The sequence below is a fragment of the Triturus cristatus genome, chromosome 12 (assembly GCF_964204655.1).
Source record: "Triturus cristatus chromosome 12, aTriCri1.1, whole genome shotgun sequence".
Lineage (NCBI taxonomy): Eukaryota > Metazoa > Chordata > Amphibia > Caudata > Salamandridae > Triturus > Triturus cristatus.
The window spans coordinates 722,336,896-722,362,834 of record NC_140595.1 but is presented as its reverse complement, the minus strand read 5'-3'; the positions used below and the strand labels follow the sequence as shown (position 1 = coordinate 722,362,834).

The window sequence follows — 25,939 nt, the reverse complement described above, 5'->3', positions numbered from 1 at the left end:
AATATTAATCAGCCAGACTCCATTCGGCCTACAGCATCTGATAAGCACTGCAAACAAGAGTGGCATAAATCTAGACAAATCCAAAGTGATAGTACTAAACCAGAGAAGGAACAAATACCAGTATCGGTGGGAGCTGGGGGGTCACCGACTTGAGATGGATGTATGTCGTTACAACGCACACTTTTACAACGCATGCACTTACAACGCATTTTTTACAACGCAACATCCACTACAACGCACACTTTTACATCGCAGGACACTACAACGCATTTTTAAAACCTACCTTTACAACGCATTCCATTACATCGCATACTACCTTTACAACGCATACCATTACAACGCATAATATTACATTGCATTTAAGGTAAGTATTGGATAGTATAGGGGTAAAAATTACTAATCTTACTCCAGGGGGTGCAACAGTAGAGTAATTGTTGGATAATATAGGGGTAAAAATTTATATTCTTACTCCAGGGGGTGCAACAGTAGGGTAAGTGTTGGATAGTATAGGGGTAAAAATTACTATTCTTACTGCAGGGGGTGCAACAGTAGGGTAAGTGTTGGATAGTATAGGGGTAAAAATTACTATTCTAACTCCAGGGGGTGCAACAGTAGGGTAAGTGTTGGATAGTATAGGGGTAAAAATTACTATTCTAACTCCAGGGGGTGCAACAGTAGGGTAAGTGTTGGATAGTATAGGGGTAAACATTACTATTCTAACTAATCTAACTCCAGGGGGTGCAACAGTAGGGTAAGTGTTGGATAGTGTAGGGGTTTTAATGTAATATTATGCGTTGTAATGGTATGCGTTGTAAAGGTAGTATGCGATGTAATGGAATGCGTTGTAAAGGTAGTTTTTAAAAATGCGTTGTAGTGTCCTGCGATGTAAAAGTGTGCGTTGTAGTGGATGTTGCGTTGTAAAAAATGCGTTGTAAATGTAGTGCGTTGTAAAAGTTGCGTTGTATAGGTTGTTCCCCACTTGAGATGGTTGAAGAATTTAAGTACCTGGGCATAACCTTTTATAGGAAATGCACGTTCCTTTAACAAAAAGCAGTCATTAGAGGAAGAGGGACTTCACTGGCTGTCGCATTAAAAAATATCAAACACAAAATAACTGGTCCCAGCCTCACCCCTCAACTACAGGTGCTTTGAGTGAGGCTGCTACCGACTATCACCTATGGCAGCGAATGCCTGAGAGGGAGAGATGAGGGCACTCTGGATAAAGCGGTGTCCAAGGCCATGAGAATAATATTCAATCTCCCACAGTATACTTCGCCGGCACAACTAAGGTTAGAGTTTGGCCTCCAAAAGCAGCAAGTAGCACGCAAGGGTGCCTACGTTAAATGCTGGCACAAAATAAAGGGAGCCGAGACTGGATCACTGAACTCATATTTATGGAAGGAGCTCAAACAGAAAAAAGACAGTCCCGCCATGGCCCACCTTCAATCCGCAATAAGCAGTCTTGCCTTACAGGGCCTTTGGGAAACCTCCGGGTCCCACAAAAGTTTCAAGGAACTAGTAAATAAATCGGTAAAGTTACTGTCCCTTGGATAAGACAAAGCTGCATTAAAGGAGAGGGCCCATGACTGGTTTGTCATTCAGAGCTATTCAAGGTGCTCGCCACAATTGTACCTTGGCATAGGTTTTTCGATAGCAGCGAAGGAAAGATTCCTGCATGTGAGACTGGGCATCCTTCCAGAAATGCGGCACCTTCCACCATGGAAACGGTCAGATACAATAACACACTGTAGATTATGCAGTGATGCCAAAGAAGTGTACTACACCTACTGTGCATCTGTAAGGGTCCAGTCAAGGAACGAACATCATTACTAAAACCGGCTCTGAATGAAAGACATATATGAACATGCAGATAGGCAGTGAAAGCCTGCTTCGAAGGAGGAGATATCCAGCTAGCCTGCAGCCGGCTCTGCTTTATGAGTGCAGCTGGAACAAAGCGAAACCCAGCAGCTAACTGATTCACTGAACACGAACCTGCGATTATCGCTTATTTTAGAACAAGCTGGAAAAGTTTTCTAAATGAACTTTAACCTCCACGATGAAATCCTACGTTTTAACATTGATATTATGGCATTCATTGTTTAAAATCACAATTTTTTTAGTTTTATTAACATGATTTTATGAATTTGGGGATAGATATTACGGCATACGTTGTCTATAATTACTGAACTTTTTAGATTTATGAACATGGTTTTATGAATTTGGGGATTTTTAGCACGGCTGTAACTCTGCAAAGTAATCAGAAAAATAAAGATCGATGTTCTCATTGTGTGCAGTGGAAATAGTGGTGTGAGGAGTCAGGCAAGCCTATCAGATACTCTCTTACAGCCAAAGAACCCCACCCAAAAAAACCACAACTAGTACACAGGCACAAATAATATTTTATGACCTAGTTTCAGTTAATATATGCTAATTTTGTGGGCATCAGGTGAACAAGGGTTCACTGATAGAAAATCAGCCCCCAAAATATCCCCATACACAAATATCAAGATATCGATGTCAAAAATATCAACATCCTATATTTATAATGGTAAATACAAAAATATTGAAATAAATATTGATGTAAACAATATAGTTCTGCAAAATATCAATTTTAATATATGTATAAAAAATAATGTTAGATATATTAAATAATAAAATTAACTTTTAAAAAATGGATTGATTGATTTAATATACATTTTAACAAATATAACAAATAAATCTAATTTAAAAAATGTAAACATGTGTATATAAAATGTAATATATATATTTACTTTAAAACAATTAATAAACTATTAATTTTAATGTATTTTATAATTGTATATATGAAAATGTACAAATTTATATATATATACACCAACAACATAAACTCTAGTAAAAAAATTATATTATAAATTTAAATATTAAACTATTTAAAAGTCTTTAAACTTAAATTTTCCACTTCAGTGAGTGCAACAGTAGGTAAAGTGTTGGATAGCGGAGGGGTAAAAACTACTATTCCCCCTCGAGTGAGTGCAACAGTAGGGAAAGTGGTGGATAGTGGAGGGGTAAAAATTACAATTCCCACTCCTGTGAGTGCAACAGTAGGAAAAGTGTTGGATAGCGTAGGAATAAAAATGACTATTACCACTGCAGTGCACCTGAGGCTTTCTAGAGAATCCTATGTTTCATTCTGGGCCTTGTACTTTCATTGTTCCCACTAAAACCATGTGCCAAGAAGTCCTAACATTCAAAGTGCCGCTGGCTAAAAACCAGGAATGGTGGAGGTGCCACATGTAGCTTGGTGCCACTTGACCACTCTGTAGCAGTGCAGAACCCAGGGTCAGATGTCTGAAGACTGGTGAACAGAAACAAACACTGCCCTGGAGCTTCAGACGCTCCAGGCCTCTGCAGACATCACCAGGAGCAGTGACACTGCTCTGCACATAGAACATGGCCGCCTCCAGGTTCACTCACAGAGTATGTATTACAAGCACAGGCGGCCTCTACTAGGGAAGAGAGAGCCCACTCCATCCCCTCCATGGTCCCCTGGGGTGTCCACCCAGACCTTCACAGATCGAGTTGAAATTGGCCTTTAAATTATCAAATTGCGCAGCCCCTTCCCTGTCTTTCGAGCTGGTTTTCGTCTCTCGTTGCCTCATCTGTTCTCCTTCGAAGTGCTTTCAGGCTGTCTTGGCTGCATGGTTATATATAATACATAGGCATCGATCTTTGTTATGTTTGCGTCATCCTGCTTTATTTAATACTTTGTATCGTTAGCAGCTGGGGATGTTTTTTTTTATTTTTGAGAAAAATGTGACAGTCTGCTTATTTCCATTTTGACAAAATGTTGCTGATTTGTGCTTTGCACGTGATAGCTCATGGTGTTTCTTGGTGGTTTGCAGTGGGGGTGGGGAGGCCGCAAACTCCCCAACATGTGTAAAAATTGTTACATTTTCCAAAATTCCTCAAAATCCGTTGAGTACAATAACGATCTGTGTAGTGGCAAATTCATTATTCCAGTGATTTTTTTTTCCATTGGAAAGATTCACGTTTCGCATTTTGACGCCACTAATCGTACCCATAATTATTTTTATAAATTTTGATATCATCTATCAAAAGCCAGGGGGCATATCATCAATGGCCAGCGATAATTATCGCTGGCCGCTCTTAGCGTTAAATATCGCCATGCTAGCGCTGTATTAACAACACTCAGCGCAATGGCGATAATTATCCTAGCAATAGCGATGTTTTCCATGGAACATCGCTGGTTTTCCATCGATGTTCCATGGAAAACGGTGATACCCTTGATAATAGGGGCCTGTGGTCTTAGCCACACAATCCACCCCCCATGTTAAGTATGCCTTAGTCAGGAATTTAACAGACGTTAAATTCCTGCGTTAAGGCATACTAATCGCGATTTATATAATCACTTCCCCGCATTGTAAATATCACGAAGCTGCCTTCGTGATATTTACCCATGTTGTTTCCACAGACATGCCTACTTTGCATCTCATTAGCGATGCAAAGTTAGGCGTGCTGGAAATGGGAGCCAAATCAGCAAAACACACGATAGCGTATCTTTGCTGATAAGGCGATAAAATTATCGCCGCTTTTCGGCCGAAAATGGCCGCAAAAGCGGCGATAATTAGGGGTGTCATGGGCTTTTCAGTCTCAACGACCCGGTGCGACTGGACCTGCTGCACTATTAACAGGGGCCTTTGTGATGCTCCTGGGGCCACGCCCTACATACAATAAAAATGAGTTGTATGGGACTGAAAAGCATAGGAGGCCTTGTGCCTAGAGCGAGCAGCGTCTTCACGGAGGTATCTCGACGCTCCTTAAGAACGGAGTTAAAGATACATTGTCAGATTTGGGAAGAAATGAGAGGCAACATTTGAACCTTCATAATGCCAGCAGGCATCAGCCGTTCTAAGTGAAAAAGTAATGCAGGGAGCACTGCCTTCAAATTCAGCAAAGTAGCAAGAAGGCACAGTGGGGGCACGAGAAAGGCCCTGTTTGTCAGTCTGATTTAATATGTGGCAGCATGACACGGAAAATCGAATATAATGTTCACTCACTGAATCGTGTCTGCACTTGGGCTCATGCGTGACACTCCTGCTAATCAAGGGGCATATTATCAAGAAACAGCGTTAAAATTATCGCCGCTTTAGCGGCAGAAAACTACCGCTAAAGCGGCGATAATGGGCTTGATAATATGCCCTTGAGAATTCCCATAGAAGCCCATGTTCTGGTGTCAACATGGGCTTCTATTGGAACTCTCTGCGTCATATTATCAAGCCCATTATCGCCGCTTTAGCGGCAGTTTAACGCGGTGCTTGATAATATGCCCCCAAGTGACAGGGAAACAGGGCGACAGCAAAACAAAGCTACAGGCACTGCCAGTCCGAGGGGCGGAGCTCTGCCTCGGTGCCTTCTGGGAGTGCAACTCTGTCATCTGAGCTGATGGGATCTCGGCTGACTTGCGAGACAAATGTCTGCGCTTGCGCGCCGAGAGAAGAATTGTGTGTTTTCACCGTCAGTCGCACTTGGCAGTGTCATATGACATCAACGTGAACAGCAAAGCAAGTTTATGTGCGTCACGAAAAGCAAGAAGTGCCTTTAAAACAGGAATATTTTTTGCATCTTTTATATAGCGCGAACTCGACCCGAAGGTAGTGAAGCGCTGTACATGAGCGCCGTATTTACCTTACACATTCAGGCACGGGGAGATGAAGTGATTTGCTCAGAGTCACAGAATGTGGACGCGATCTCGAATCTTGAACCCCGGTTTTCCTGCACCAAAGTCTACAGCGCAGCCTACGGACCTGGGAAAGTGCCTTACAGGACTATCCGAAATATTTGATAACATTTTTGACTTTACAACATTTATCCGGGTAACGTTAATAGAATACCTTCTTGCTTAATTTTTCAGAAACCAAAAAAATCACCTCCAACACATTTCATGCGTACCCTCACTGCTCGCATATTTAAAAACATTCTGCTGTCTACATGTCAGCTGACTTCGTGGCGCAACGGTAGCGCGTCTGACTCCAGATCAGAAGGTTGCGTGTTCAAATCACGTCGAGGTCATAAACTTATGCTTTTTACTCTTAAAATTTCAATCTGGTATTTAAAACACTAATTTAATTTAACACTCACTCATTGATTTAAAAATAATTGCAGATACATTTGATATGGATAAAAGATGAACAAACCTGCTCCTTATACATTGCTAGGCGTACCTAGAAACCCCTGTCAGCTAAACTGTTTTTATGCTTTTATTAATTTCGAAGAGTTTGAGATGTACTGAGCAGCCAAAGTAGTGAGATCTGGCCCCTCGTGAACTAAGTAATAATGCCCCATCCTGTGTAATATTAACAGGAAACACCGGGGTCAAATAGGACAGAAAATAGTCCCAGACACCAAAATAAAAGTGCCCCCCGTTATCGAATCAGATAGGTAGAAAACTGGCACCTTTGCAAATTGGTGCAGTTTTGAACTTGCAAGGACACGCAGTAGAATAATTTACAGGGTTTAGAAGACTGCAGGGACTATCTACACTCAAGAGACTAACAACTGACTCACCACAAACACGTATTCAATGCACTTCCCCTTTAAGGAGTAAGACCTTTCGGAGCAGGACCGATCATCCACAGACATTTTGCCTGCTTACCTCCTCTTTGCACTTGGGCTCATGCGTGACACTCCCGCTATTCAAGTGACAGGGAAACAGGGCGACACCAAAACAAAGCGACAGGCACTGGCGGTCCGAGGGGCAGAGCTCTGCCTCGGTGCCTTCTGGGAGTGCAACTCTGTCAGCTGAGCTGATGGGATCTCGGCTAACTTACGTGACAAATGTCTGCTCTTGCGCACTGAGACAAGAATAAAAAATTAGCTAGCATTCGCGCCAAGAATTTTCACTTCTATTAAGGACACGGAGGCGAGGATTATGCTTCTCTTTCTTATTTATTGCTACTCACAGCAGCCAATGAAAACTTTTCTTATGCAAAACAAACTACATTTCCCATGATGCATGCACCACATCACTTCCTGCAGAGCCCCATAAGAGCCAGTAATACCGGAACCAGTCCTCTTTCTTTGCTCCGAACAACAAAGTCCAAAAATTATAACAAAGTTCAACAACAGCTTCCAACGTGGAAGGACCAGACTAGCTGGGAAGAACGTCAACTTCAAGCAGGATTACGACTAATCCATCTTCTTTTCGGATCCTTAAAAAACAGAGATAGAACAACCCGTAACTTCTGTATAACCATAATATATATGCAAAACGGGTGGGCAATAATTACAATACTGTAATTTAACCGGGTGGGATAATCCTCCCCTCCGTGTCCTTAATAGAATTGAAAATTCTTGGCGCGAATGCTAGCTACTTTTTTATTTTATTACAGGACCGGAGGCTTTGTTTTATGCTAGTTTAACGCTGATTAAAAACAACAGAGGATATGTCACCCACCGGTTTATAATAAAACTGTTTAAATGTTGACTCAGATGACCAATCTGCAGAATGCATGATATCTTGTACAGTAGAACCCAACATGAAGGTCTTAGAGGCCATAGCGCCTCGAACAGAATGTGCACCAAAGACCTGAGTATCTACACCCGCCTCCTGCATAACATTTTTTAACCATCTGGCTATAGTAGCCGCAGTAACAGGTTTGTATGGTTTCTGCAGAGCAATCAACAATTGTACCACACCATCAGGCCTGGTAGACCTGGTACATTCTTCATAAGCCTTAAGGCATTGGACCACACAAACTTTAGCATTGTCGGGAAAAGCATGATAATCTACACTGCGTGACATGGTTTTAGTTCTAGACGTTAATATTAAACGAAACTCCCTCCGGAGTAAATACTCTACCTGTAATATCAAGAGCCTTAACATCCGAGGAACGTCTACAAGCCGCTAGGCATAGCAACATGGCCAGTTTGGCTGATAATTGTTTCCTGGACAACATATTGTTGTCGGGCCATCTGTTAAACAGTGACAGAACCAGCAAGACATCCCACAAGGAAGAATACTTTGGTTTGGGTGGATTAGCTACTCTGATACCCTTTAGTAGTTTACATATTAAAGGATGCATTCTGACAGGTTTGCCCTCGATCTGAGAGTGGCCCGCCGATATGGCGGAACGGAAATTATTAACAGAGCGATACGCTAAACCTTCCGATGCTTTTCCTGACAGGAAGTTTACAATAAAGGGTAATTCCGCCCCCACGGGATCCACATGCTGTCCCATGCACCAACGAACCCAGCATCCCCAGGCTGAAGAATATCGCTTCCTGGTAGAGGGGGCCCACGCTTGGTTGATGAAGCCTGAAGCTTGTTCCGAAAACCCGGGCATTTGCCAACGCTGCCTGAAAGTCTCCAGGCCATCAGAGACAGATTCCCCGTTAGAACCATCGGGTGCTTCTCTCCATGAGGGCCCTGGAGCATTGTCGAGGTTCATGGGATCCTCCTGGGGAAGTCGCAACTCGCCTCCAGCAACAGCGGGAACCAAGGCTGCGACTTCCACAAGGGAGTCAATAATATCACTTCTGCTATCTGGCGCATCACCTGAGTGAACACGCGAGGAATGAGAATGAAGGGTGGAAATGCATAATTCAATTTCTGAGTCCACTCCTGTGCAAAGGCATCCGTCGCAAGAGCCAATGGGTCCGGCCTCCAGCTGAAAAACTTTGTCATTTGACGGTTCAGCCTGGAGGCAAACAGGTCGATCTCGCAAAACCCCCATATCTCCTGCAACCACTGGACCACCCGTGGGAGGAGTTGCCAGTTGCTGCAGTCCTTGAGGTGGCATGAGTTCCAATCCGCCACTACATTGGACTGACCTGGAATGTAATCTGCTATGACCGAAATCTGATGACTCAGGCAATAATGCCAAAAGGCCTTCGCTATCTCTACGAGCATTGAGGACCTTGTGCCCCCCAGTTTGTTGATGTACCGTACTGCCGATATGTTGTCCATCCGAAGAAGGATGCAACATGAGTCCTGCCTCGGAGATAGTGTCCGGATCGCAAATGATCCTGTGAGGAGTTCTAGACAATTTATGCGTAGATTTAACTCTCCTAGGGACCAACGTCCCCCTGTGGAAATATTTCCACAGCGCACTCCCCAACCCCAACGGCTGGCGTCGGCTGAAAGTGAAATTGACAAAGCGGCCGAGCGCCGCATCTAACACTCGTCCTTCGATCGTGAAAACGGCGCGATGCACACCCGCATCGATTGCCGTACTCGGGGCACTTAAGCAAGCTCACCACTCATCCCCGCTCCCAGCGGGAGCCCCGTAGCACCAAGGGCGCGAGATCCGACTCGCCAACAGCGGCCAAGGCAATACTCAACAGATGATTTGAAAAGTAAGAGCGGCGTTAACATTTTTCTCAGTAATACAATGACCATGCGCCGCTTGCAGCAATCAAAGCATCAATCATAAAGTAATAATTAATAGTGCCAATAACGGAGCTCTCAACTTAACTGTCTGCGTGAGCAGCAAAGAAAGAGGACTGGTTGCGGTATTACTGGCTCTTATGGGGCTCTGCAGGAAGTGATGTGGTGCATGCATCATGGGAAATGTAGTTTGTTTTGCATAAGAAAAGTTTTCATTGGCTGCTGTGAGTAGCAATAAATAAGAAAGAGAAGCATAATACGAAGGCTCCGGTCCTGTAATATAATTGTGTGTTTTCACCGTCAGTCACACTTGGCAGTGTCATAATATAGCAGCGTCAACAGCAAAGCAAGCTTATCGGTGTCACGAAAAGGCAGAAGTGGATAAAAAGCAGGAGTTTGAATTATCCTTACAGTTCTTCAAAAGCAAAAAATCGTCACCGTAATGCAGTGCATCACTGAACTTAATACCCAAATAAACAAGCATTGGCATAGCCAATAGGTCTAGCCTTTGGGACCTGATAAGTGTTTAGCCATGCAACACTTGATGTTGTTGCACCAAGGATATTGTGCTGGATAACTAAACACTTATAAGGTCCCAAAGGCGAGACCAATTGGCTATGCCAATGCTTGTTTTCTTTGTCTTCTGCGTAGGACGCCACCCTACTGTTGCTACCCCCTCAATACATTGTAGGTGGTGTCCCAGTTCAAAATCGACTGCTCTAATTGCATATGAGGGCAATCCTAGAAGAGATAGGAAGGGTCCAGATTAAGCCTGCCTTCCCATCTGTAACATGAACAGATTTAACCACTTCACCATTCACCTCCCCCCCCCCTGAAGCTATTTCACAGGCTCCTGAGTTTGGAGTGGCTTTCAAAAGCAGTTGCCTATCATACCACAGATTGCATAGGTGTGTGCCCAGCTACCGCAATACAAAAGCGCAGTCGTACCAGCCACCAAGATACGCAAGGTCGATCTTCATAAAAACTCTTGCCCCCAGCCCAGCAAGAAACAAATGTTAAAAGCAGGGCCACTGGAATTGTGTGACAGGGGCGTACCAAATTATGTGGCAAGGTTGACTAATTATGCAGCAAGACAAGGAAAATGATGAGGCATAATGTGTCACAGTTTTTGATATTATTACGTTATTATTGTGAGTGATACTCTCTGGGCAAAGATTTCCCATCATTAATACCAGTTTAGCAACCAAATACAGAAATAATCATCTGAACGATGACCAGTTAACCTTTGTGAAGGGCCTTTCACTGCACGGGAACGCGTTGCCACGTTTTTAGCATCTTTCGATATATTTGATCTAGAAATGTTTGGGGTTAAAATCTGCAGATTATTTAGCAGAGGATGGATTGTGTGTCAAATGTGGCACATCTATGATTATGCAAAAAAAAAAACTGTGGCTGCAGAACTGCTTAATCCCAGTGGCTCTGGTTAAAAGGGAAAGAAAACCTGCACCCACAAGGCACTACACTATATTGTTTTTTTCATAAAGCGAACTTCCTGAAATAATGGAGAGATTTCAAAGTCCCTTGTGCAACCAAGCTTCTAGGAATGTGCTTGAAAGTTGCATTACGGCGGTAGGGGCCCTATCCTAAGTACAGAAAGAAATCTAACTTTACTATTTAAGACACTTTGCACCTCCTAACAGATTAATCACAAGTGCCAACCACAAAAGTTTTAACTGGAGAAATATAACTCACCTGAATGTGCAAATAAAGAAGACCGTAAAAAGGAAGTTCTGAAAGTGTATTTATTTATTTGAGCGACAAAATGGTATTTTGACTTACTGAATACAACTCAAGAAACGCAGTACAAAAGATGGAAGCACAATTTGAGCGACAAACATTCAGGGAAGGTGCATATGAAGCATGCATGTGTATGATTATGGAGAGACATAACAAAAACTGGTATTAAAACCTACAGAAAACATACACGTGCATTATCGTTGAACAGAAATATAGGGTTAGGAGAGCTTACACTAAAAACAAGCATTGGCCGCGCGGCAGTAAAAGTAATGCCGCGCGGCCGTAAAAGCGAAAGTCATCGCGATCACTCTGAAAGCGAAAGGGATTGCAATGATGCGCTAAAGCACGCTAGGGATGCTCGCGAAGCAGAGCGCGCTTGTGCGCGTGACAGTAAGCTGGTGGCCGCTTTGGTAGCACTTTTCAAAGCAGCTACTAAATGTCTCGGCCAGACCAGTGCATGCGCTGGATCAGGCGAGACCTAAAAACATCCTCGTTTCGTTGAAACAGCTGATTTCGTGGCGCAACGGTAGCGCATCTGAATCCCGATTAGAAGGTTGCGTGTTCAAATCATGTCGAGGTCATATACATTTAGTTTTACACTTAAAATCGAAATCAATTTCATATGGATTTAAGAGGAACAAACTTGCGACTTATAAATGGCTGGGAGTACTTAGAAACCACTATCCGTTATATTGTTTTTAATGCTTTTAAAAAAAATTAAGAGTTTGAGATCTACTGAGTAGTCAAAGTAGTGAGCTCTGGCCCCCCGTGAACTATGTAATAATGTCACAATCCTGTGTAATATTAACAGGAAACATCAGGGGCAGACAGGACACCAAAATAAAAGTGACACTAAATAAAAATAAATTAATTAACTAAAAAGCACCAAAATAAAAGTGGCCCCCATTAGCAAATCAGATAGCTAGAAAACTGGCCCATTTCCCAGTTGGTGCAGTTTTGAACTTGTAAGGACATGCAGTATAATTGTTTTACAGCGTATAGAAGACTGCATGGATTTGTGGTCGTTGCAGGAGATCTTTTTTTAATATCATGGAAAGCAACAGCAAAACCGACCAACCAGACTGTGAGACCTGTTTTCGTCTGGGTGGTCTTCCCCCAAACTTTTCACCTGCTCACCCCCTCGTTTTGCTTTATCTTTTTGTTGGTTTTAGGACTCTGAGCACTTTACCACTGGTAACAAGTACTAAAGTGCATGAGTGTCTCCCCTAAACATGGTAATATTGGTGTACACCTGATTGGCATATTTAGTTTACTGATAAGTGCCTTGTAAAGAGGTACACCATATACCCAGGGTCTGTAATCTAAATGCTACTAGTGGGCCTGCAACACTGGTTGTGCCACTCACACATTAGCTTTTCAAACCTGTCTCGGGCCTTCCATTGCAAGGCGTGTGTGTGTGTGTGCATTTTACTGCCACTTTGACTTGGCATTTAAAACCACTTGCCAAGCCTTAAACTCCCCTTTTATCACACATACGTCACCCTAAGGTAGGTCCTAGGTAGCCCTACGGGCAGGGTGAGGTGTAACTAAAAGGTAGGACACATACTGTTAAGTTTTAAATGTCCTGGTAGTGACAAACATCTAAATTCGTTTGTCACTATTGTTAGGCCTACTCCTTTCATAGGCTAGCATTGGGAAATCCTTAGACCACTTTTAAGCTGTAATTCCTGATTTTAGAAAGGAGTAGCTACTTCATGTTTCATATCTTTGGAATAGTAATGAGAAATCCTCTTTAGTGGTAAGGATTGATTTATCATTACTGTTTTAGAAATGCCACTTTTAGAACATGAAGCAAATGATAGAATGCGCACCGTATTTTCCTGGATCAACCATTGTTTAATGTTGTTTAAAGGCACAGTGTAAGCGTGCTGGTTCGTCTTTGTGCTCTGTCCCGAAAGCACATGGAAGAATTGCAAAACTGTGTATTACAGCTGTTGAGCTCCTGCAACTAGCCGCACAGCTATGTAGGCGAACGCCATAAGACTTTTTCACTTGACACATTTTTCATTCACATTGTCGTGTCTTTACTCTCAATGACGACAGACACGGAGGGTTCTATATTCTCGTTCTTTATTTCATTCCTTACACCAGCATGTCATTCCCTCAACTGCCGACCTGACCTCCTACTCCGCCCCTTCCTGTCGCCCCTCGTCCTCCCCTATCTCCGCCCATCCTGCTCCGCCCATACAACCACTAGACCCCACATCTCTACATCTCCCCCTTTGTTAGCAATGACCGGGGTCACTAAAAGTTACATCTCCTCAATCAGCCGCTTGGGCTGGCAGATCGTTTGCCGTGGACGGAGTGTTCGGCCTTCAGGCACTGTGTTAGATTCTATTCCGGGTGGCTGCCCCACTGGACTGTCACCCTTGCTCTGCGTCGCAGGCTGCAGAGTTTGTGAAGTTGTATGTTGCGACTCTAGAGTCTCTTGCAGAGCCGGGCTACACTTCTGAAAGTGAGACACATTCCGGGTTACCCGCCTGGTGTCTGACTCTGCTGTCAGCATGGTGCCTTTCTGACGAATGACCGTCAGAGGTTCCGCTCTGAACTTGCTGTCTGTCTTCTTGGACTGTTCTTGTTTGACGATCACGCAGTCCCCTTCGTGGAACGAGAGAGAGCGGGCCCGCCGTCTCCCATCGGCGTACGCTTTCATGGTGTCCTTGCGAGCTTTGTCAGTGACTTCGACCTCCCGATGAGTACGGTTGGGAGAAATGGGTCGCAGCGCTCCCTCCCAAGTGGGTATCCGGGTCCGGACCGGGCGCCCCAGCATGAGTGTAGCAGGGCATTTGCCCGTGGTGGCATGTGGCGTCGTCCGGTAGGCTCGAAGCACATCATTGAGGGCCGCCTGCGGGTCTCTTTTGTCCAGAGCAGCCTGTTGGAATGTCCTTTTTAAGGTGGCCATGAACCTCTCCGCTGTGCCGTTGGCCTGCGGCCATAGGGGTGTGATCCGTCGGTGTCGCACATTCATGAGCGTCAGGAAATCACTGAACTCCCGGCCATTGAACGGAGGCCCATTGTCTGTTTTCACCTCCGCGGGTAGACCCCAGGCTGCAAATACTTCATCCAGGATGGTGAGCGTGGCAGCTGCGTTGGTGGATGGGACGAACCGGGCGATGGGAAACCTTGAGTACTCATCTATTATAACTAGCACGTACTTGCCCGATGACATGGGGCCGTAGAAGTCCATGGCCAGCTCTTGCCATACTCCTGGTGGCAGGGGTGTCATCTGGAGTGGAGCGGGTGGGTCCCCTTGCCTTACCACTTGGCACTGCGGGCAGTCTTTTAGGGTGTGCTCTACCATCTTGTCTAGGAAGGGGAACCAGACACGTTCCCGAAGCGCTCTTTTCGTCGTGACTACTCCTCGATGACTTTCGTGTGCCAGGTTGACGACTCCCTGTCTCAGTTGTTGGGGTATCACAATTCGAACGTCTCGCAGCAGTAGGCCATCAGATGTGACGGATAGTTCTTCGCACACATTCCGGAATGCTTGCCACTCCTGACGCCTTGTGGTGTCACCTTTTTCGTCCTCCACCTCTTCGTGCCGCCATCTGTTCGTTCGGACCCTTTGGATTACCTGCTGCAGCATGGTGTCCTGCTGGGTGGCGTCCAGGATGGCCTCCAGGGGGACCGCCGGTGGCCGCGCTTGGTCCACCACAAAATGGACATACTCGTCTGCCATGGACGGCGTGTCTCGCTGAGAGTCTTCTGGGTAGCGCGACATATAGTCAGCCGGGTTGGCAGCCTTCCCTGGCTTGTGCACGATCGTGAATGTGTATTCTTGCAGACGGAGTCCCCACCTCTCGATGCGGGGTGGCATCTTGGACCGGGGGTTGCCATAGATGGTGACGAGGGCTTGGTGGTCTGTTACCATGGTGAAATGCTTCCCGTAGATGAACACATGGAAGTGCTCACACGCCCACACCACCGCAAGGCTCTCCTTTTCCGGCTGGGAATAGGCTTTCTCCGTGTCGGAAAGGCTCCGGCTGGCGTGTGCCACAATGTGGCGGTGGTCTGTGTCCTGGTCATATTGAGCCAGGATGGCTCCTAGCCCGACGGGGCTTGCGTCCACTGTGATTTCAGTCTTGCGATCTGGGCTGAAATAGGCCAGGCTTTCCACCGAGCCTACCGCACTCTTGATGGCCTGAAAGGCATGCTCGCATTCGGGAGTCCACTCAAAAGCCTGTCCTTGCTTGGTGAGCGTGCGAAGTGGGTGGCTTATTGTGGCATAGTCCTTGATATACCTCGAGCAGTAACTCGCCATGCCGAGGAAGGATCGCACGTCACTGACGTCAAGTGGACTCTTGGTGCTGTTCAGAGTACTCACTTTGGCAGGATCTGGTTGCATTCCGGCTCCTGAAAAGATGTGGCCAAAGAATTTCAGTTGCGACTGATGGAACTCGCATTTCTCCTTGTTGAGCGTGAGGTTAGCCTCCAGGAGAGCATGGCAAACCCTATCTAGAGCCGTGTCGTGGGCCTGGAGCGTCGCCCCATAGACTAGAATGTCATCGCTGTAGTTCAGCGTATTGGGGATGTGATGTATCGTTTGCCGGATCGCTTCTTGGAATATTTCAGCGGCTGATGAAATGCCGAAATTCAGTCTCTTGTACCTGAACAACCCGAGGTGCGTTGCAAACGTTGTGATATAGCGGGAGCTCTCGTGCAGTTCCAGTTGATGATAGCCTTTGTTTAAGTCCAGTTTGGAAAACACCCTCGCCCCATTGAGGGCGGCAATCATGTCACTTAGGTGAGGTCCGGGATGGCGTTCTCTCTCGATGGCGGTGTTGGGCATTCTCATGTCCACACAGAGTCGCACTTTCCCGGGTGTGCCTTTCTTTGGGACGATCACGACAGGAGATACCCATGGTGTGGCGCCCTCCGTCCGTTCGATGATGCCGGCGTCCAGCAGGTCTTGTAGCTCATCCTCCACCGCTTGCTGAAGGTGGAACGGGACCTTCCGCGGGTGTTGGGCAACCGGGCGGACCTTGTCATTTATGTGGAGGCGGATCTGACCTCTGTTCATTTTCCCGAGTCCAGAAAACAGTTTAGGGAACTTGTGCACGGTGTCATTTACACCAGTAACGCGGTACAGGATTTCCACCAGTTTCAACCGTTCAGCGGTTGGCAGACTGAGGAGACAGTCAGCTTCCGGTCCCTCGATGACGTGAATCACGGCCGGAATGGATGTTGTCCGGTGCCTTAGCGTCGTTGAAAACTTCCCCAGGCAAGGGAGCGGCTTCCTGGACATCCAGGTGTAGACACGCACATGTGCGGGATCGAGCCGAGGCCGAGGGTTCATTTTCTGATACTCAGTCACTGGGATGTAGTTGAGGGATGCCCCGCTGTCCATCACGAACTTTGTGGGATGCGTGCCAACGCAAATGTCCAGCCGAGGGTATTTTTTGAGCTGATCGGGATCGGCAATCATGTTTGCATACTCTACAGAGTATTCGTGTTCACTCGAAGGTGATTCGGAGTCTCTTGACGGTGATCTTCTAGACCATCTTGACGACCGTGACTCCCTGCTCGACTGGGAGGATTTGGAGGAGGACTTCCGGCGGTCGCGTACCGCCCGCGCGTGGTGGCGGCGTGTCTCACCTCTTGGTGACCTCGTGGAGGCTTTTTCCTTCTCCCGGCGATAGTCGCCGCACATGGTCTCAAAATGGTTGTTGCGACCACACTTGTGGCACTTCTGTCCCAGGGCCGGGCACGCTCCGATATGAGGGAAGTCGTACCCGCATCGGTAGCATCTTCTCAATGGCGCCTTTTTTCCCTGATCCTGGCGCCTGCTTCTCTTCCCCGAGTCAGGCCGTCTATGACCGGGGTGACGGTGGTGTCTTGATGGCGGCCGAGCTTGTCGTCCCCGCTCTCTCGACCACCGGCGAGGGCGGTCGGTGCGTACTTGACAGACTACCTCCTTGCGGTCCACGCGTCCTGCCTCCATTGTCTTGGCTTGCTCTTCGGTCTGATCATGGAGTCTCGTGATCTCTTCAATTTCATCCAGCGTGTGGCTCTTTTTTAGTAACTTCCTGCGCAGCGTCTCCGACTGGCAGCCGTCAATCACCCGTAGGCGAATGGCGTCATCCGTAGAGAATTCATCGAATTCACAGTGGCGCGCCAGGCGCCGCAACCTTGTGATGTACGAGCCCATGACTTCATCCTTTTCTTGTCGCGCTCTTTGGAATACGTAGCGTTCATAATCTACATTCTTCTTGTGCACAAACTTCCGATCCAGGGCGGCGCGCACATTCGCATACGTTCCCGCGTCCGCGGCGGGGAGTTCCTTTATCATCTTGCTGACATCCTTGCCCACGAGGTTCCGAAGTGCGATCAGTTGATCTTCGTCCCCTGTCACCTTCGAGCCCTTAATGTAGTCCTCGAAGTCTTCAATCCACTCTTCCCAGCGAGGGCCCATGCTGCTCCCGACCACGAGCGCTAGGGGTTCTGGGGGGCGCAGGTGCGTCATCCCCATGATGATTGGTTTCACATCTTGGCGCGCTGGAGACTGGGCTGGGGACCCACGATTTGACATCGCGGTGTGCGCGTGATGCGTGCAGCGGCAGCGCGGAGCAGGTCCAGGGGATCCCTCGTGGAGTCTTGCTCAGTATTTAGGGAGATCCCCACGTTTCTTTTTTTTTTCTATTGTATTTGCCTGTGCTTGATGATATTTCACTGTTGCCTGACTTCAAAATGGCCGCCCGGGCCTCTTTACATGGAGCGTCTGAGGGTCCGCCTGACTTTAAGATGGCCGCCGGTTGGGGAGCGTGTGCAGACGTCCCACGTGGTGCCGGGCTCTCGAGTCATTCATTCCAGGGGCAGCGCGCTGCTTGAACGGCTCCTCTCACGGTCAGTTTCATTTACTGTTATTTCTTTCACTCACGGCTTCATAGGCAGGCGGGCAGTCCTCACGTTCACTGCTCCAATCAATCTGGGGAACACGCGCGCCGGCGCTTTCACTTTTCTTCTTGCCTGTCACGGCGGCGGTCCTCCTGCACTCGCTCAGGCTCTTCACACGCTGTCGCGGGTGACGGCGCTTTCGCTGGTTCCTTGCTACCAGCCTCTCATCAGCTTACTCGGCGTGCTGGTGTTTCGGGAGAGCATCCAGCTCCATCCCATCCTCGTCGCCAGCTGTCGTGTCTTTACTCTCAATGACGACAGACACGGAGGGTTCTATATTCTCGTTCTTTATTTCATTCCTTACACCAGCATGTCATTCCCTCAACTGCCGACCTGACCTCCTACTCCGCCCCTTCCTGTCGCCCCTCGTCCTCCCCTATCTCCGCCCATCCTGCTCCGCCCATACAACCACTAGACCCCACATCTCTACACACATAATCCATTTTTGTTAAATACTTCAGTTGAAGAACAGTAGAGGGCGCTGTGGCATTAGTATGTGGCTGATCACGATGATTCATTCTTTCCAGGTGTAGAATGGAAAATTTGATTTTGCAACTGAATTCTTATTTCGTTTGTATAAGGTATAGTAACGTGGTAATTTACAGAGTCCAAATTATTTTGTTATGTGCGTTTGCAACAAGATGATCAAGTAACACCAATAAAGGGTGACAAATCATACGATAACTATGCAAGTATTGTATTAAAGGCGGGAAAAACAAGAAAGAACAGAATTAATACACAATCTTGAAATATAAATTGAAAAAATTATGTTGGAAGTCAGAAAAGCTTAGCAGAGGATGGTTTCGATCCATCGACCTCTGGGTTATGGGCCCAGCACGCTTCCGCTGCGCCACTCTGCTGCATGCGTTCGGCAACTGCTACTTCATCTCTAATAGTACATCTGCTATGAGTTTCATACAATCACTGATGTGAGATGCAACGGAGCAGAAATAGCTTGAGAGTAAAGCACACATTGTGCCATGTACTTGTATGGGGCAGAGAGAGACCTTATATATTTCATATAGAGCGCAAACTAATCCTATAGATCTCTGTAAATAAACACAGTGCTCACTTCTTTATGAGATTTTACAGGTTCTTCTTTTTTGTTTCTTGCAGATTTCTTAAATGGTCAGACAGGCTTTTCTTCTTTGAAGCGTTTCACATATATTACTGGTGTGATGAGCTAATCCACGTCACTGGCCGCAAACACTCAAGAGACTAGTAACTGACTGACCACAAACACTCAAGAGACTAGTAACTGACTGACCACAAACACTTATCCAATACACTTCCCCTTTAAGGAGTAAGACCTTTCGGAGCAGGACCCTTTCGGTGCAGTAACACCCCCTCCTCCCCCTTGAGTGTCTCTCTCTTTACATTGCACGCGCTGCTCTGCATTAACCCGTTTCTCGAGAGAGCCGGTGTTCACTGTCCTGGGACAGGATTGAAGCTGTAGTCAGCACACGGGCACCTGCGGGGGTTGGGTGAATGACGCAGCTGGTTTCACCGGAGTGAAGATGAGGGCTCCAGTCCGCGGGGCTCCGCCTGAGGAGGGGCTGGTAGAAGCGGCCAGACTGAGGGTCCTGGAAGAGTCATAGGAGAGAAAATACTGTGCCTGAATGGTTTACTTTTAGGTCCACAATTACATTACGAAAACCTGACAGGCTGTGAGCACCTTCTAATAACACATGTGGAACATTGGAATTGCATGTGAAATTAAAGCAGGCGTTGGTGGTATAGTGGTGAGCATAGCTGCCTTCCAAGCAGTTGACCCGGGTTCGATTCCCGGCCAACGCAGCAAGAGTTTTTCTTATCTAATAAATAAAGGGAATATTATTTTATTTTTTTATTTTAATTTTATAGCAAATGATTCATCCCCTCACAGTATTAACGTTGTGCATGGCCGTTTTCTTTAATAACAGCCACTGATAGAGGAATGCAGCTCTTACTGTCACTCAGATGGAAAAGGATGTGGGGACTGAACTGAAGAAGCAACTGGGGGGACCCAGTACCAAGGAAACGACGAGGGAATGATATCACGGAGAGGGAGGGGCGAGATAAATGCATTATTACCCGAGAGATCATGCTATAGATCTCCACGTGCAGGGCTGTACTGACAGCTAACACTCTGACTGAAAATAAAAGTCTTTACAGTCAGTTCTGAAAAGTATCATCAAATATTCCAGGGTCTAACACAGACAGTATCAAAGACCATTATTTTCTCGCAGCTTCGAATCCTGTACACAAGTATATGGAAACTGTAAGTCAATTTCTCAATTTTATTAGGTGTTTGGTAGGACTAAACAATTCTCAGCCCTTTCAGCGTTAAGCACTTCTCCGGTCCCTCAACCCACTGGGGATTGTCCCGATGGCTCCTGTGCCCTGTCCAGCACTTACTGCTTGGCTAAGAAATCATTCTGAAAACGTGAGATTAATCCTTTCCGAAATTGGTCCAATTTACTCGAAATATGACCTTTGCACTGGTCTGGTCAGTAAACTCAGCAGGTGGAACTACAGTTGTGTGAAACTGCAAAATTTTGTTTCTCAAAAATGTGTGAAAATGATCTGAAATTGTGTAGTATTCACTTTATGGTAGGTACTGTGTAAATTAAAAAGTAAAAAAAATCACTGAGATCAGAGAGGGTACTGGTTCAAGGAAAAAATATCTCCAGTGTGTAAAATTGTGGGAAATTAATGTTCCACCAACGAAATGTGTAGATGTTGCATTAAGTGAAATTTGCAAATGTTGCTTGTGCATTAAACCATTTCTCTCAGGCGTGGTGAGAAAATAGTAAAAAAAAAACTTGTTTTAATCATTCCACTTGTATGCAAAGCGTATGTCCGGTGACCATCAATGCTTAAGGGATTTATAGGTGACGTTGAAAGCCTTGTGACAGATATTCCTGTTGTCTTTGAAACTAAATAGTGCTGCAAGGTTACTGATATGTAAAAAAAAAAAAAAAAACCCTCTCCTTTTGGGCTTCATTTTCTGAGGGTACCAGAGTTGAATGGTTTAATCTTGATTTTGTAAGGTGATATTGATTTAGAAGCTCAGATAAAGTGACACATGATTAACATAAAATACCGATTGTCAAATCCGAGTTCTGATGGTTTTCTTTAGTAAAATTAATAGTATAGCAAAGCACGATAGCTCTAGAATCAAGTAAAGTTCTACCTAATGTGAGGACAATCTGAATTTCTCAGGAAGTTGTAGCTCAGTTGCATGGTAGAAAGGGTCACAATGAACAACTGCATGGCTGCAATCATCAAGATGCTGTGTGCCTGTGCAAGGAGCGCTGGATATTTTATGAGCGTAACTATTAGTTTTAAGTGTACCACTCCATCACACATGATTTCCAGCTGCTCCTGCATGACTCTACTGACACAAATTCTGCAATTGATGGATCATAGACAGTGGTGAACCTCAATTTCATGAGGCAGTGTGTCCCCACGTAAAGGCCCTGCATGAAATATCAGAATCAGGAAAAATAAAATGTATTAAGTAATTCCAATAATAGATCAGTTGGACTCACTGAATACCTGTCCTAAACAGAGCAGGGTGCATTGTGTTTAAAAAGTTGGACATGTACTTTTAAGTTTTGCATGTCCTGGTAGTGAAAGACTCCTAAATTCGTTGTTCATTAGTATGAGACCTATCTCTCTCATAGTATAACACTCGGTTAAATAATTACATTTATTAAATGATAACATTGTCTTGGAACAGGTAGAAATGTCATGGTTGGTCTCAAGAGGATTGTAATTTAAAACCCCCTTTAATGTTAAGGTTGGATTTTAGCTTTCACTACAAATGAGTCACCCTTCTAAGGCAAAAAGGTAATGTTAAGTTAACTAATAAGCAAACAATTTCCCTTAAGTACTATGCTTAAAAATCCACACAACCTCTGTGTATCAACAAGCAGTCTAATAGGGCTGCACTGAATAATTTAAAATATTTAGCTCGGTATTACCAATTATGAATGTCTCCGTAGTTTATTGAGAAATATCTTTTTATCTGAATTGTTCAAAAGATTTACAATATACAAATCGATAAATATTAAAAAAAGGATTAAAAATCTGGGAAGGATGTGATTATACTTCTTAAGATATACCAAATGTTATCTAAACATTGTACCAGATTTCTAAAATGTAATAAACAAGTCATCTGTCGCTTGTGGTCACACTTTATACATCCCACATTTAAAAAACACGCAAACAACATTGAAAACAATATGCAATTAATATCAAGCAAGTCCCTTTTCCTAAAAATTCTGTTGGCGCCGCGGTTTCTGTGGTTCTTGGAATTAATTCCCCGCCTTCATCATTACAATTTCACATGTAAAAACCTTCATACAATAAAACAATTATAACTAAGGGAGAAAAAAAACATAACAGAACCTAATCAGTTCTCAATATAAATTCTTTAAAACCTATTAATACATACAAAGAAACAGTTAATACAGTGCAGACTATTGGCTACCGAATTTTCTCACGTCCATTATACTTCATGGGATCACTGGAAATATACATCAAGCACCCATTTAATTTGGGCCACCCACATTGTTTAAATAATCCCAAAGACATTTTTGATGATGTAACAGAATCCTCATTGGAGTATCACATTCCAATTCTATAGTCTATATATAGTCATCCCTCACTGCTAATCCAACCAGATCTGTATTATTTAGACATTTTCCCTGGTCTTCCTATCATTTGAGGGCACTAAAGAATCTGATATAAAAATAAATTCACAATAGGATAATATATACATTTATCATACATCCATTCACTCTTCTAGAGAATCATAAGTTGTGTACGTGTGGCCTCTTCCAATATATTTATCCATGCAATAAAATATATAAAATGAAAGGTATCTCAATTACTACTCGTCATAAGTCCTTTTATGATTATTGACCCATTATGTGATTTTCACTTATGTTATCTCAAAGCCCAGAATACTCTGATCACTAGTCCTTTTGTTATTGAATTATGTTGTCTGCTGCATCTTCCTGTCAGTATACAGAGTTGTTATGTGAGTGACTGCATCATGCTCATTGCTGTCCTGTGACATATTATTCGCCATTGCTTACCTTTCTGTCTGATCCAGTGTGGCCCCTCTCTAAGTTGTGAGGAACCTTTAGGGTGAATAAAATTGCCTCACAGACCACAATTTACTGATAGTTGTTAGCTTCCTGGTCATTTTACGACCCGGAATGATCTAGGGATGATGAGCAGGTTTAAGAGCACATTACGGAAGAGCCATTGTGCTTTAGTTTCTATTTATACTCGACAAAGGACAACACTACACTCATCCTGTTGATTGACGTTTACCAGAGCCTTAGACCAATTTATTTTCTAAAATATTATTTCCATATGCCAGTGTATCCTCAACTATTCAATATAATTCCCTTTCACAGCTATAAAATTAACACATTAGAAAACCCCAGCCAGTGCTAAATTAGAGTCAATCTTATATTTATGTATATGTTGTGGTGTCCAGGCCTGACTGGACACACGCTGCGCGGAGGCTAGGCCTCAAGCGTGGCTACGCAGCATAGACGACATGGATACTTAGTTCTGGGTAATGGGCTAAGACCCAGAGCGGCCTTTCGCCCCTTCAGTTAACACCTCGGGCGGGCCCGCCCTCAGGGTGCATGCATGTGTGTGTGCAGTGGCGGCTGGTGGATTTTGAGACTGGTGGGGCGAATGCATAATGAATCAAAATATGCGAGCGCGCGTAAGCTCTGCGGCAATAAGGAGGGTCCGGGGGGGGTTGTCCCCCGTGAAGATTTTTTTTTAAAATTGGCATCTTTTTGGTGCGATTTTCAGCACTATTTCTGTGATAAATGGACTAAAACTTCAGTTCTTCTAGGCATTCATAAGAGAAAACTCATACATTGTTTCAGAGAATTTCTGGGTTGACAAGCAAATCTGACTTCTGAAGAGGGCTAGGGTACTAAGCAAGACTGCTTTGGCTCTACCCTTTCCAATAGAAAACACTAGTTAGCGATGTGAACAAGTTCAATTGACAAACCTGGGGTCTAGAGAGGGTCCCACTCCTGAGAAAGAAATTCAAAAAAGGATTGCCAAATGGTGCATTTTAAAGCAAATGAATGCAGCGATAAAGCAAGGCTTATTAAGCAGTGGGAACGTATAGTCTTGAAATATTAAACAAGTTTAGCTAGAGAGGCGGTTGCAGGGAGAGAGGATACAGTGAGGGAGAATGCATTGGTAGAAAGGCTGCACAGATGGAGGATGCAGGGTTAGAGAAAACACAGATGGAGGGTGCAGGGATAGAGTATACATTGAAGAAGAATGCATTGGTAGAGGATGCACAGATGGAGGCTGCAGGATTAGAGAATACCCAGAAGGAGGGTGAAGACAGGATTCATGGACGAAGTATGCGGTCGCAGAGGATCACAGGGTGCGAGGAGGGGGTGCAGTTGCAGGAAACATGCGGACAGCGGATGCACGAAGTGGGATGGCGAGGCTAGCTGGCTGGAGGTGCTCAATGCTTTGCTCTTGTTCACTGGTAGGTATCAGCCCTCGTCCCTTACCCCCGCAGCACCCAGAGGCACCTGACTGCTCCTGACAGATGTTACTCATTCATTCCTCGCAGCCTGTGCGATTCTGCTGGCCACCAGCTTGGAACACGGCCTAGGAGCAGGGTGAAAAGGCGCTAAAAGTCAATCCATGTTTTTGGCATCAGTGTTTTAACTAGCGCGTGGTCTGAGGCTGTACAGCTGCCTTTGAGGTGTTCCATTCGCAAAAACAGCACTGGTGGCGTGAGTGGCAGCTGGGATCAAAGACCCCCAGCATGGAACGGGATGACCCCTGTTGTTCATATTCATGCCACACACAGAGCTTCGCTGCTTCATTATCTAGGGCTGTGATCTGCTGCCCTGACATTGCATTCCTCTGAGCATTAGCCCTCCCCTCCTTAACCCTGGAGCAGCTGAACAGCGAGCGGCTGCCTCTGGGAGGGTGGAGGGGGAGAGTGCCATCGGACCAGCCCACGCTACGAGCCTGCTGGCACCCAGTGCTTCGACTAATCACTTCTAACACCAGTTCACACTAACACCGTAGACTAATCACTTCTAACACCAGTTCACACTAACACCGTACACACTTCAATGCTGCTCATTCCCTGGCAGCGAGAGGATGAAATGCTGCATCAGCCCTGCATCAATCGGACCAGCCCACGCTACGAGCCTGCTGTCACCCAGCGCTTCGACTAATCACTTCCAACACAGGTACACAGTGACCTCAGAACATCCTGGAAACACCTAGAGATTTACACATTTTGGCAAATGTACGCCTAGTGTTCTGCTTACTGTTTCTAATTTCCTGCAAGCTTCTCCCCTTTCCGTGCACCGTCCCGTGGCTGCCATAGCAATTGGTAAAAACAAATTGCATTTAAAAAAAATGTCACTCCTATGCTGCTCCCGTTTGCTCTGGCAGAGGCTTTAAAAAACACATCACTCAGCACAGCTACCTCCAGCTAAGAGAGGCATTAAATTGTGCCCAAGGAACCCCTCGACAAAACCGGGCCTCGGTTATGCAAGTGAAAGTACCATAAAAGAAAACATAAAATATTTAAAAAGTACAGAGTCAGGCAAGGCTGGAGAGGCCTCCACCCTGCAAAGGAAAGTACAGGAGAGACCATAGCTCAGCCTGTTTCACCACACGGAAGCTCTCGCGCTTTCAGCAAATGCGTGATTTACTACATCAATGGATTCAATCAATCTTCTCAGGTCAAGAAGACAAAAAGGAGACCAGAAGCAATTCGAGCGTAAAACGGATTTTCAAAGGTGCACATACAAAATGTGCTTTAAAGCGGGTATAAGACGCGGCGCCATAATTAATGAAATTAATCAAATAAAC

General features: G+C 45.3%; 2 non-coding genes across 2 annotated transcripts; both read left to right on the top strand.

Moving 5' to 3' along the window:
* Positions 1–5,997: 5,997 nt before the first annotated feature.
* Positions 5,998–6,069, top strand: TRNAW-CCA (transfer RNA tryptophan (anticodon CCA)). The gene has a single exon. It is a non-coding gene; the product is annotated as a tRNA-Trp (tRNA).
* A 13,714-nt stretch (positions 6,070–19,783) lies between these two features.
* TRNAG-UCC (transfer RNA glycine (anticodon UCC)) lies at positions 19,784–19,855 on the top strand. Its single transcript has one exon. It is a non-coding gene; the product is annotated as a tRNA-Gly (tRNA).
* The last annotated feature ends 6,084 nt before the right edge of the window (positions 19,856–25,939 follow it).